Source organism: Falco rusticolus, chromosome 11 (assembly GCF_015220075.1).
Source record: "Falco rusticolus isolate bFalRus1 chromosome 11, bFalRus1.pri, whole genome shotgun sequence".
Taxonomy (NCBI): Eukaryota; Metazoa; Chordata; class Aves; order Falconiformes; family Falconidae; genus Falco; species Falco rusticolus.
Window position 1 is genome coordinate 7,359,954 of NC_051197.1, and position 12,762 is coordinate 7,372,715.

Here is a 12,762-nt window from a genome sequence, read left to right on the forward strand (position 1 = left end):
ATGGACTGAAGACATCACTCAGGTTATTCGGAGCTCCACACTTTACAAAACACTGAAAATCCACAGATTGTGACTCCACACCTGTTTTTCACATACTTTCATCATCTTTCTTCTTTCTCCTCCCTGCCCCCCCCTTCTTTTTTTGTCAACTGTCTGGACTTGCTTCTTTAAGTCAACTCCTACTCAAGCAGATCAGGATGGAAGAATACAAAGGGAACAATTTACCTAGTGTTGTTACCCATATGTTCCTGGCCATGCACTGTTTGTCTTTAACCTATGTTTTTAAATTAGTTAGATTTCTTTAGTAATAACCTTTAAAATAGTTTAAGTGATCCTTTACGGATCTCTTCTACCATTCACCTTCACCCTATACGATGCTGATGTACTAGTTGGAGGGCTGTTATTTCTGAAAAACAGGTATCAGTGTTACACATTTCTACTTATCGCTTCTAGCAGTACAACAGTCATATAACTACCGTTGTAATACTCCAGTAATAAACGATACTGGAAAGATTCAGTGAAAGAGTACATATAAATTCACCTTTAAAGTATTTTCCCTATTTCACCTGCCTGCTACGGCAATCTGAATAGTAGCATTCCTAAATATTCCTAACTCTACGTGTATACAGTGCAAAAGGGAGAAGTCATTATAAAGCACATTCAGGAAACAAATATCTGACAAAGACCAAAGTACTGAGTGCAGTATTCCATTAATCCCAATTAAAAGGTCCTGGGACCTGCAACATCTTGTCATTTTCTCTAGAAAATAACATTTAAAGGAATGACATAGTTTAATACCCTAGGTATGACACTCACATTCATTCCTTCCCATAAACACTAGCTGAGGATTACACTCATTAAAATTTAACAGGGCACCTTAAAATCTTCAAATGTTCAATGTTTAAAAAGAACCTTAACAGCTAGATTAAAAAAAAAATAATGATGTTACACTTTAGTTGCAATTAAGTGAAACCCAGTCAACCAAACAATAAGTAGGAAAGTACTTTGTCTGTAAAAATAGAATAATTTACATCTATAAAATAAATAATGGTTTTTATTTATATATTAATTCTATATATTATTTACATGTAATATCTATAGTATGTATTATATTACTTGCATCATGCTGATTTTTCAGTGTGCTATTCTTTTGATAACTGTATATAGTGTTTTGCTCTAGTCACTAGCCAAATTTGTACAAATATGTATCCAAAGTTCTAATTTAAGTAGAAACTACTGTGTCAATGAAGGATCCTTGATGTATCTTTTAAAACTTCCTATCCATTTACATTAATTGATGTAATTTTCCCAGTGTTGCAAGATGTAGCCAACACAGAAGTAAAAGCTGTTTCTATCACCTAAACCTCAGTACTTTCTCTTACTTTCAGCCACTTACTCTTGATGATCTATTTCTCATCAATACAAAAAGCTTTGTAAATTTTTAAGTGTCATTGTACAGACATGTTTTTTAATGCTTCACATAAACAGCAGGGAAAACCGAGCATTTTAGTTTGCATTTCTGTTCATTTCAAAGTTCAAGTCTCATAAAGAATCACAAATAGAGCTCTAGAAGAGGCCACCTTTCAATTTCTTTAGAAACTTTAATCCCAATCACAAAAAAAATAAAAAAGACTAGCCTTCATATAAAACTTTCAAAGTAGTCTACGAATATACTGCTGTCTTCTAACAATGTTCTGGAAAAGATCTCCAATTAATCAGCACACAGACTAACCGTGCACTGGAACTATTATCCCTCACCTGATTTTCTGTCAAGGAACTCACTTTTATTTGGAAGATTCTCAGCTTAGTGCATCAAAAGATTTTCCCGACCAACAAAACATGAATACACCACTTCTTCCCAAAATCTCTTTCTTTTTGGCCAGCTTTTATTCAAAAGCAAAACTCCACTCTAATCCTTTTGCAAAATAATTGCCAGGTAATTTTTTTTTAGACAGCCTGTAAACCTGAAAAATAGCAAGCTATTTTCTGCTAAAGTTGGCACAGCTAGTGGACAGGCAACAACAGACATTAAAAGCTTATCATTCTTTGGCCACAAGTTTTAATACTGCATCTTTGTTCAGTCTCTACCTTTGTTCCCTGAGACAATCACAGTCAGACTTTATGCCAAACTAAAAAAAAAACTGTATTTCAACTCAGTCTTAGCCCCGGGCCTCAGATCCTGAAATGTGCGTTTGAAAGTATTTAATCCCCAGCCTAATAACTGACTCAAAGCTAACACACAAAAATAACACCCAGTATCAGGGCTCAGCACTGCAGTTTTGGGGTGGTTTTCTTCCTTTTTCACACACTAAAAAAGGCACCATTAAGCAATAAGAATAGATCACAATGTGCTAACTTGTTACGTGTTTATCAGGGCTTGAGATAGAGGGAGGCTTGTTTCAGGTTTTAGGCCCCTTTTCAGCTTCCATTTCTGATTCCCCAAACCTCTGAAGAGATTTTTAATTTTGCCTCTCTTGGGTCAAGGAGACTGCTCTTCTTATTCTGTATCACATGCCATAACTTTATAAAAAGAAGCTCACTACTGGGTTCAGGAACTAACAAAGGATTTTGATGTCGTTTCTACTACTGAAGGTGTATGTAAAATCTGGATTTGTTCCATGTAATCAAAAACTATTTGCTAATAGAAGTTAATTACGATGTTTTACAACGCTGCCGAGTCAGTAAAATGCTGTCCAAAGAAAATAAAAGCTTTTATTCAAGTAGAGTTCTTTTTTTGTTGTTTTTGTTGTTATTATTATTATATTTGTTTATAAAGGGTTCCTTCCAGTTTTGGATTAAGCCTGGACCAAAACACTGAGGGCAGTGTTACTCAGAAATTCTAACCTGATACAACCATACTTAATAAAAAGATTGCTGGAATTCAGTCAACTTCTAATATTTGAACTGAAAGAAAACAGGCATAAAAATTAAACTCCCTGAAAAACCTCTGTCACAAAATAATCAGCAATATCTAGTCTATAAATAAACAAAATAGTTAACACGAAAACATAAAGTCTTTCAATTCCCATCTGCTACTTGTTTCTCAGTCTGGTTAACGAGATAAAAACAGTTCTCCAGCCACCCTCCATCATATGTACCTACTTAACCATAACGTTCATGAGCAAGTAACTAACCCACCTCTGCAGAAAGTCTGACATGCCAAGAGTGCCAGTTATTCTTAGCGCGAGACATGACCACTGTTTCACGTAATTAGAGATGTTATAAAACGCATCCCGCCCGCTCGTCCCCTCCCCCTCCCCCACTACCACCATTGCAGGAGTGACTTGTTACACATCGCGATGAGCAAGTCGCATTCCCTGCCCGGGGAGAGCGCGGAGACCAGGCCATGGAAAGGGCACGAGATGCCGGCAGGGATCCTCCCCTGGCCGGGCCGGCAGCCGAGCCTGCCCGCTGGCTGCCCTGCGCACGGCGCGGCCCGGGAACTGCCCCGCCTGGCCCGGCACCGGCGGCACACGGGGGGGCCGGGGGGAGCCCCGATGGCGGAGGGCAGCAGGAGCTCCCTCCCCTCCTCCAGGACCGCCGGCTGGGGAGAAAGGTGCCCCGGCCGCGCCGGGTGAGGGGGTCACCCAGTCCCGGGCACCCGGCGAGCGGCACCCGGGAACGGAGGGGAATGGCGGGGAGGGGGCTCGGAGGACCAGCGTCGCCGCCGGTGAGGGCTGAGGGGGGATCGCCGCCATCCCCCTCGGCGCCGAGACGCCTCTCCCCTTGGCGGCGTGCAGGGGGACAAGGGCGGCGGGGTGAGGGGGCACCCGGGCCCTGGGCTGGGGCTGTGTCGGCGATACGGCGGCTCCGCTGAGGCGCCGGAGCCCTCCGCGCCCGCCCGCCCGCGGGGCCTCGCTCCGGGCGGCGGGGGGCCTGGGGAGCGGGATACCCCGGCCTCCCGGGCCCGGGGGCGGAGGGCTGGGCGCCGCTCACTCACCTCGGGAGGCAGCAGGAGCCGCCGGGTCTGCATGGCGAGGGGGATCCCCCGGGGCCGCGCTCCGCCGCCGCCGTCCGCTCCCGGGCGGGCCCCGCAGACCCCGCGAGCGCTGGAGAGGCCGGCGCCCGCCCTCGCCGCCTGCCAGCCGGGCTCGCTCGCTGGCTCCGCGGCCAAGGCCGCCGCAGCTACCGGCTGCCAGCGCCCCCTGGCCGCCCCCAGCGGCAGCGCACGGCACTGCGGCACCGCCGGGGAGGCAGTGCGGAGCCTGCCGCACTCCCGCCCCGCGGCGCGGGGGGCCGGGCGGGCCGCGCCGCCACCTCCGGCCCGGCCGCCTACCGCCGGGCGTCACGGGCGGGGAGCGGGAGGAGTCACCGGGCGCAGGGGGCCGCACCGCGCCGCGGAGGGAGCCCGGCTCGCTCACCCCCCGCGGGGTCCCGCCGAGCCCGCCAGCCCCGCAGCCGGGGCCTCCCGCCCGCGCACGCACACACACCCCCGGGCGCGGAGGGCGGCACCGGCGGGGCGCGGCAGACCAGCCGCAGGCAGAGGGGCTGCGTGAGGCGCGGCCCGCGGGCTCCCCGCGCCCCGCACGGCTGCGCCCTCGGCCGGGAGGCGCTCCCCGCCGCCCGCTGCGGCTGCACCTACGCGCTGTAGGCAGAAGGATTCGCGGCGGGGAGCTGTTCCTGGTTTATTTCGCCATTTCGTACCGAGTGCCTTCAGAATGGGAGAGGGGCACGGGGAACGCCCGTGGGACACCCACAGCCGCCCGGCCGCGGCTGCCCTGAGGGGTGCGAGGGTGCGCAGGCACGGAGCCACCTGCTCAAAGACACGCTAGCTCTTCAGCAAAGCAGGATTCCTGGGCGGGCGGGGGGGGGGGGCGACATGGCAAAAAAACGGGGGGGGGGGATGATGATAAAAAAAATCCAAACCACGCTTGTTCCTCACAGAAACAGCCTCAGAACTGCGATGGAAAAGTAACACGTTACGCCGAACCGTAACCACGCGCCCGCCGCCTCACCGGTTCGCTGTCTGAGGGGCGGCCGCGGCACCCATGCCGGGAGCGGGACGGCAATCCCGGCTGGCTGCCGGCACCCGGGCACGCCGCGAACGTCGCTGTCCCGCCAGTGACTTGCTCTTCGGTGGGGAGGGGGCGGCCAGCGCCGGGTACGGCGCAGCCCCTTGCCGCCGCCTCACGCCTCGCCCCGCCGGCGGCCTCACCCTTCCCGCGCTCCGCCTCGCCTCAGGAGCCCGCGCCTCGGGAGCGCGCGAGCGCCTCAGCACGACCCACCTTGGCTGCCCCCGGGGACACGCTCGCCCCCGCCGGGGGAAGGGGCAAGGGCCGCCGGCTCCAGCCGGTGCTCCGGCCTCGCCCCGCCGCCGCGGAGCGCCATGCCGCCCCGGTGAGGGGGAAAGGCTGGTGAGGCGCCGCGCTCGCAGCGGCGCTGCTGTTCCCGCCCCTCGGGCCTTTGCACCCGCAGCTGTGGCCCTGCAGCGGGTCAGGCTTCCCCGCTAGTGTGGCGGCGAACACGGCGTGCCGAGCCCCGGCGGTGAGTCCAGGCCTTCTCCCGCCCAGCGTCAGCCCTTCCCAGGTGAAATGAAAGGGAAGCACTTCATGCTTATTCATCGATTCTGGTAGAACTGTGTGCTTGTCAAGTGGAAAATACAAGATACTCCCAATCATGAGTCATCAATCCATGGGCAAAGAGCTGAGGAGATAAAAAACGCTAATCCATCATAGCCGGTAGTAGCATGGTAATGGATATGGAATTTATTTTCTCCCATGAAGCGTTCCCAGTTAAGCCTGACTTTCTGTTTCTTTAGCAATTAGTGGTGTCGTGCTGGTCAAGCACAGAGGGGGAGTTCAGGCTGGTCCAAGACACAACTACTGTCCTCAAAACAATTCTTGTGAAACACCTCAGACTGCTAAACACACAACGTGCCTGACAAACAAAAAAGGAAATAAATTAAAGGGTGAGCAAGATAACACTTCATACCCTATGGCCAAATGCCTTGCAGAGGCATATCGCTACCATAATTTTGTTCTACTTTAATCCCTCTGCACACAGCCATTCATTGGAATGTTTTCTTACCAAACACTGGAGAGTTTTTGCCTGAAGGATATCATAATTGGCTGTTCTGCAAGAAGGGCATCTCATGAAAGCATGCAAAAACCGAGTTAGCAGCAATGGGAAACATCCCTATGAGTTCGAGTGATGGGACATGGTCTCATGCCCCATCCCTTCTCAGTACCTGCATGTATCTGGGGTGCCGCATGACTTGTTCCCTAAGTATCTAAGAATATCCCTAAGAAGATGTATCTAGAGAAGCAGGAACTCAGCAAAACTCAGGTTGCTGCGCCAGGCAGTTGTGGTGCCAGACACCTGTGCTTAAGGCAGGGAGATTGCCCACCCCCTGTTCTCAGTGTGCTCCCTCTGCTAGTGTCCAAACAGGAAATGTACGGATGGTCAGAAACTATATAGAAACCAATCAATAATTTTGATTCCAAGCCCCAGCAAGGCTGTAAGACACAGACTATGGCTTTCCACTTGCCATATTCAGTGCAAGCGTCAGGAGTTACAAATTCTCCAAAAAATATCATCAGCTCTTCCATGTACATCAGCCTCACGTCAGTGAGCCTCTACAGGATCATGGTAAGAAATTGTGCCTCATAGTACACCACATGATAGCACGGGCATTTGGTATTGAGATTGCCACCTCTTTTCCCAAGTTTTTCACCATCTTTCCCCAGGTCTTTATGAGAAGCTACCAAGGAAGAGGCATGAAGGAGAGCACGTAGGAGTTACAGGCAATTGATACAGGGTTCAAAATGATGCAAGAGTAATCTATGAACAACAGAGTTAAGGACAAATAAGAGGATTTTTTAGCTACTTCAGGAAACCTGCAGAAACTTGGGGAAGAGGAAGCTTAGTAATGGCTTCAGTCTGTTTCTAGGTGGAAATAGCAGAACAGTTAACAATAATGTAGGAAAGGCAGAAAAGCTTGGTAACTATTTCTGGTCTTTATTTGGGGAAGAGCCAGATGAAATACAAAAATCATATGATGATGATGATGATGAAATACATTGCATTACAACAGGCACTGAGGAGGATGTTAAACAGAAGCTAGTAAAGTTTGGCATCAGCAGGTCTAGGTAACTTGCATCCAAAAGTTTTAAAAGCATTGGCACAGAGTATCTTTAGACCATTAATGTTGATTTTCAATAAATCTTGGAACACTGTTAAAGTTCCAGTGGACTGGATGAAATGTTGTACCAATATTTTGAAAGGGTAAACAAGGTGACCAGGGTAATTACGACCTGCCAGCCTCACAAGAATTCTGGGTAATATAATGGGACATTATCTACTTTACTTGATTAAAAAAGAATTAAAGGATAGAAACACAATAAATGCAAATCAATGTGGAAAATAAATCTTGCCAAAATAATTTGATTTTTTAATAGCAGTACAAGTTTAGTTGATCAAGGTAAGTAGGTCTGCAAAATATTTGTTTTGGTAACTTGCAGCATTTTAATTAAGAAGCCAGAATGATACAGACTCATCACAGCACATATTAAACTGTTCAAACTCTAGCTAACAGTTACAAAACGGGGAAATGAGAAGTCATCATCAAGGAATGTGTTTCTGGGTCCTGTAGCAATTAGTTCTACATGATATTGTATTGATATTAATGGCTCTAAGGGAAGCATAAAATCATCACAAAGTCTGCAAGTGATGTAAGCAATAGGGAGCCATAAATAACAAGTCATGATGTAAAGTATCCCAGACAGCTCAGTAAAAAGTAATATGCATTTCTGTACAGCCAAATGTAAAAACATGCACCGAAGAATTAAGACAGGGATTATAGGATGAGAGAATTTGTGCTCTAAGAAGTTAATGCTCAAAAACCTCGAGAGTCATCACATATAATGAGAAGAAAATGAGCAGGTGGTGTGGTGCTGTGGCCAACAAGCTGATGAAGTCCTTGGTTTTATAAAGAGGAGTATATAGAAAGATTTCCTTATTTATTTTTCTGGTACTAGTCCAACTGCTCCTGGTATCCAAATTCCCTAATTCCTAACAGAAGCTGAAAAAGACGATGGTTCAGAGAAGACCCATAAGAATGATTTAAACTGAAAGTGAAAATGTTCAACCTATTTCAGTGTCAAAAAAGAAGGTGCAGGAGTGACTCTATCACAGGTTTTAAGTACTTCTAAAATTCAGTGACTGTATGCTGAAGGCAGATGCATTCAGCTTCCTGATGAAGTCTTCTACCAGTGATGGTAATTAATCACTGAGACACTTTTGGGAGGAACAAGTTAGATTTCCCAGCACTGGAAGTGCCAAAAATGAGGTGCTTCTAAAACCTCTATTTTAACACAAGCAGGAGTTCAGTGCTGTAAGTCTGTTACCCATGAAATACAACTATGTGACCACAGCTGTGGATTCTGGTTACTAGTCTATGCAGAAGTTGATTTCCTTGGGCAGTAAGAAGTAACAACTTGTCATCCATTTCAACATCATCTGACACAGATCATGTGTTCTTGAGCACATGACGGGAGCAGCCGTGTGGAATGTTTGTGTTGGTTGAAGGGATGGGTGGACTCCTTCACAGAAGGCAAATCTTTTGAAGCATATTGCATACAAAGATAACTTTCCTCACTCAAGAGTTTGAGACATGCATTGCTGGAAGCTGGGAGGTTACTTCTGGCAAGTGTAACTATGTGATTATCCTGCTACTAAACTCTTCCTCTGGCCTCTCCTTCTGGCCACTGTCACAGTTGGGATACTGACCTTTCTCATGCCAAGCAGTCCCTCAGGTCCACCTCAAAGCTGACTCACCCCTGATCTCTGAACAGTGGAGTGGGAGTTTTAGCAGGAGCAGAGAACAGGTCTTGATAATAAATGGGCATAGGCGCAGGAGGGCAAGAACCAGGGGAAAGAAGAACAGGAACACTTAACATGAGATCAAAGGCTGGTAGGGGATTGTACGTGAGGCTCTGGACTCCCCAGAATCTGGCCTTGATAGAAACATTCAGGAGCCTCCCGGTCTGATCTGGTATCATTAAACAATTAAGAAACCTTGCAGCAAAATGTTAATTACTTTCCCAGTGTAGTTCCTCATACAAACACTCAGTCTTCTACTGATATGCAAGATCTCGAGTGGAAAAGACCTGTGCTGTGAACCTAAGCATCCAAACCTCTTGGGTGACTGAACTGAAGCTTTCATTCACAGTTCCATGGAATAAAATGTTGGGGCTTTTCCATATAGTTGCTAGTATAGTGCTTGCATACCACACTGACAGAAACAATACTCTAAATATTCATTACTACCACCACTGCTAGTGGAATGCTTAGTGACCATTTAACCAGTTTCTGTTGTAAAAAACCAACCGGCTGATTATGCCCTTAGAAGGACACCAAGAGACCAGCAATGAGGATTAAGACATCGTGATTTTGCCCTCTAGTGGCTGAGCGACTAGTCCAGTTCCTGGGGTGTCGTGTCTTAATACATCTTTATCACCTCATCAGCCTCGAATCTTTGATTTTTCTAAATTTTGTGCAGGCCTCATCCATTATACTCAAGTGCTACCTCCACCAGAACAATCTGAATCAATAAAAACGCTTGGCTAAACATCCTCAGAATCCTATGTTAAGGTTAACTCAGTATTAGTGAGTCATACAATAAAGCCACTAATACATGGGCACTTAATTAATCTATGATGCATTTTCCACCAGATATGACTTAATCTCTAGAAAAGAAAAAGACCTGCTAGATCACCTGTTGCATGGGACAATTCAGAGTAATTCCGTGCTGAATACCTGTTCTTATTTTGTCCAGTTTAAATTTTAAACATGCTATGTACTATTAGGACTAAAAAAAAAGATGGTATTTTAATCCTTTCCAACAGTAAATTCACACAGACTATGCATTTAAAAGGGGGCATAACTTCTTTACTGTCTATGCTGGCTAAATCTTGAAACATCCATCAATTTCTCCCCATATTCCAGACACTGGCCTAGAGGGTCTAAAAGATCTGTGTCTGTATCTGTTCTAAATTTCTGTGTGAGCTTGAACAAGGGCTTTGGACTTTAATTACATCTTGATTTTTTCTTTTTCTCTCCCTCTGGCACCCATTTTAGCTTATTAGCTCAAGATTCATAAGGAAACAACACTTACGCAATTAAATTGTTTGTCTTTCTCTTCCCCTCCCTCCTTCCCACATCTTTAGGATCTCTTGGCCAATTTCTGCCACAGCTGAAAAAGTGTAAGTCTCAAAGGAAATTAAGTTCTTACAAGTTTTGTGGCAACCCATGGCCAGACACAGAGGAGGCAAGCCAAAGCAAATCCAGCTCAGCTGGTACATATTCAGTGTGGCAGCAGCCAGTTTGCTAATCAGCACTTAGGCAGTCGGTATACCTGCATCACCGTGTTACTCCCAGCAGACGCTGTTTTGGCCCTCGAGCATTGCAGAGGAATCTGAGGTCATTGTGGTAGGAGGGTCAACACGGTTGTGGCGAGGCTAGGGTTATGGCAAGGAAGAGATCAGAGGGTGAAGACACAAAGCCATGTGCAAACAAGGGCTATTTTTCCAATACTTGTGGGACAACTTTTCAAGGGTTGTTATTGGGACTTGGTATTTGAGACTGAGATGTAATACTTGGATAATTTGAAAGCCTCTGCTAAGCAGGGAGTCAAATTACAGGATTTAGTAGTCCCTGTTAACAAGAGAACAATAAACATTTGGATGGTTTCGTTCTCATTATTTTGCTATTCATCTGTATTTGGAAGCCCTGGAAATGCTTAAGTACCTTTCTGACTATGTTCCTGGCCTGGCCAGAAGCTTGAAATGCCTTTAGTGAATAGCCACAGGGTGTGAGTATTTGTGAAGGTGTTCCAGATGAGCATGTCTGTGCTCAGTAACAAAAAACCTCCCAGGATCTGGAACCGGGAGAAACAGGTTCTTGTTCAACTCTTTAGCTGACTTGCTGAGTGACATTTTAACCCATCTGATCCTCTCTTCTTGTAGGTACAGTAGAAGTAGTTATATTTACAGCATGAGTAAGTTGCATGAGACCTTATGAAGGTCTGTCAAACCACTTTGAAAGTCTCCTATGAAAAATGTTATTAGGATGATTACATGAAAAACTATCATTTGGAAGATATGAAATCATCACCTAAATATGTGCTTTCTGGTTCACTGAAACAAAAGACCTTTGAGATTCAAAAATGAATAGGAATGAAAAATCAGCTCCATCTACAGAACTTCATCTTCCCAAAATGCTGAGAAATAATGCATTTTCCATCTGAAGATCTAAAAGTACTTTACAAATAGTTGAAACCTGTTAGCCCCCCGTGAGGATTAAGTAACTTGCTCTGTATCGCTCAAAAAAGGCATTTAAGAGTTTGAATTAGAATCATAGGACCCCCAGTTTTACATCCTACCCCATGTATATTGGGCTATCACTTGGCTGTGATATTATTTAATCTGCTCAATCATATAAACCTTTCCATCTTTCAAAGATGATAGTACTCCAGGAATAATGTTGGAGCTGTGCCAGAGGATGCTGGAAGGTAGGAGAACCGAGACTCTCCTTGTTTGGATAGAAGTCATAATTCATGCCAGTCTGGCCTAAAAAATCTGCCTTAAGGAGGGAAGGACCAGCATATCTCTCAGCTTCTAGGAAGTTTCTGAGCTGTTGAGAGCCCTTTCTAAAAAGCCGTATGTGCTTTTCCATGCATGCCACCAACACTTCATGACCAACAGGAAACACAATGGTGAAGAACAGGTGATTTTTAAACTGAGAATCTCCAAAACTAGACCAGATATGGGCCTACAAGAGAGCTCACCAGCTCATAAAGTAAGTCTACATAAATAATCTTGTGGCATTTGTGTGGGCTTCAGTGAACGTACTCAGTGCATGATGCACTCGCTCACAGAGGCAAGACTTACTCAATGTGCTGGCTGAGAACAAACCACATCAGACACTTCAGAAAGGAATTCCATCAGCTAACAGTAAGACAGAGGATGTTTTGTGGAGGATTTTTGAATGACAGTTTTTATGAACAGAACCCACTCCCTCGGGCATTGACACTTCAGATGCAAGGAAAATTCTAAGAACAAAACAATTTTAGAGAAATCAAAACGCTACAACTCAATTTTAATTATATAAAGTAAAAAATAATTTCAAACTGAAAAATTATTTCAACATAGGTATTATTAAATAACCCACTATTAAGAATGTCGATGTGATATCTTTTGATGTGAGAATCTTTTCTTTTGTTTCTTCCAACATAACTATATTCTATGACCAAAAAAGGTGTCAGATTTTTTTTACAGATTCAGTATACAAACTAAATAAATCAGTTCATTGTGGTACTTGCCTAATATAAATGGACACATTTTATACAGAAAAATATCTAATCCTTTTAAAATACTGTTTTAATCTGTGATGTCTTGTAACAGTGAGTTCCACACACTAGTTGTGGTACTTTAAAAGTATTTTCTTCCATCAAATATAAATGCTCTGCTGCACAATATAACTAAATACCCTTTTTTTCCTCATATAGGAACAATCAGGTTTACTTTCTCTATATAATCTTCTATTCTGTTTATTTCCACCGTGTTCCTTCTGATTCACCTGTGTTCTGCAAAAATGATGACACTTTCAATTTATCTTTAAATCATGAGTTTCTCTGCATCTTTATATGGTGCCATTTTCAGCTTTTAGATCCTCAGTTATATCCTTACTGAGAGGCTGAGGGCTGTGGCCACCCTGCTTGAGCAGAGGGTTAGAGACCTCCAGAGGTCCCTTCCCACCTCTACC

At 45.4% G+C, this 12,762-nt stretch overlaps 1 protein-coding gene across 2 annotated transcripts in view; it reads right to left on the reverse strand.

The window, feature by feature from the left end:
• The window catches only part of ZFYVE9 (zinc finger FYVE-type containing 9), a 62,727-nt gene extending 57,397 nt beyond the window's left edge, over positions 1–5,330 (reverse strand). The window contains exon 1 of one of the 2 annotated variants that reach the window (XM_037404914.1): positions 5,226–5,330. The gene's annotated coding sequence lies outside the window, so the exon portion shown is untranslated. Of the gene's footprint in view, positions 1–3,940; positions 4,165–5,225 lie in introns of those variants that run through there. The other variant, XM_037404913.1, reaches the window with a different exon arrangement.
• Between the last annotated feature and the right edge of the window lie 7,432 nt (positions 5,331–12,762).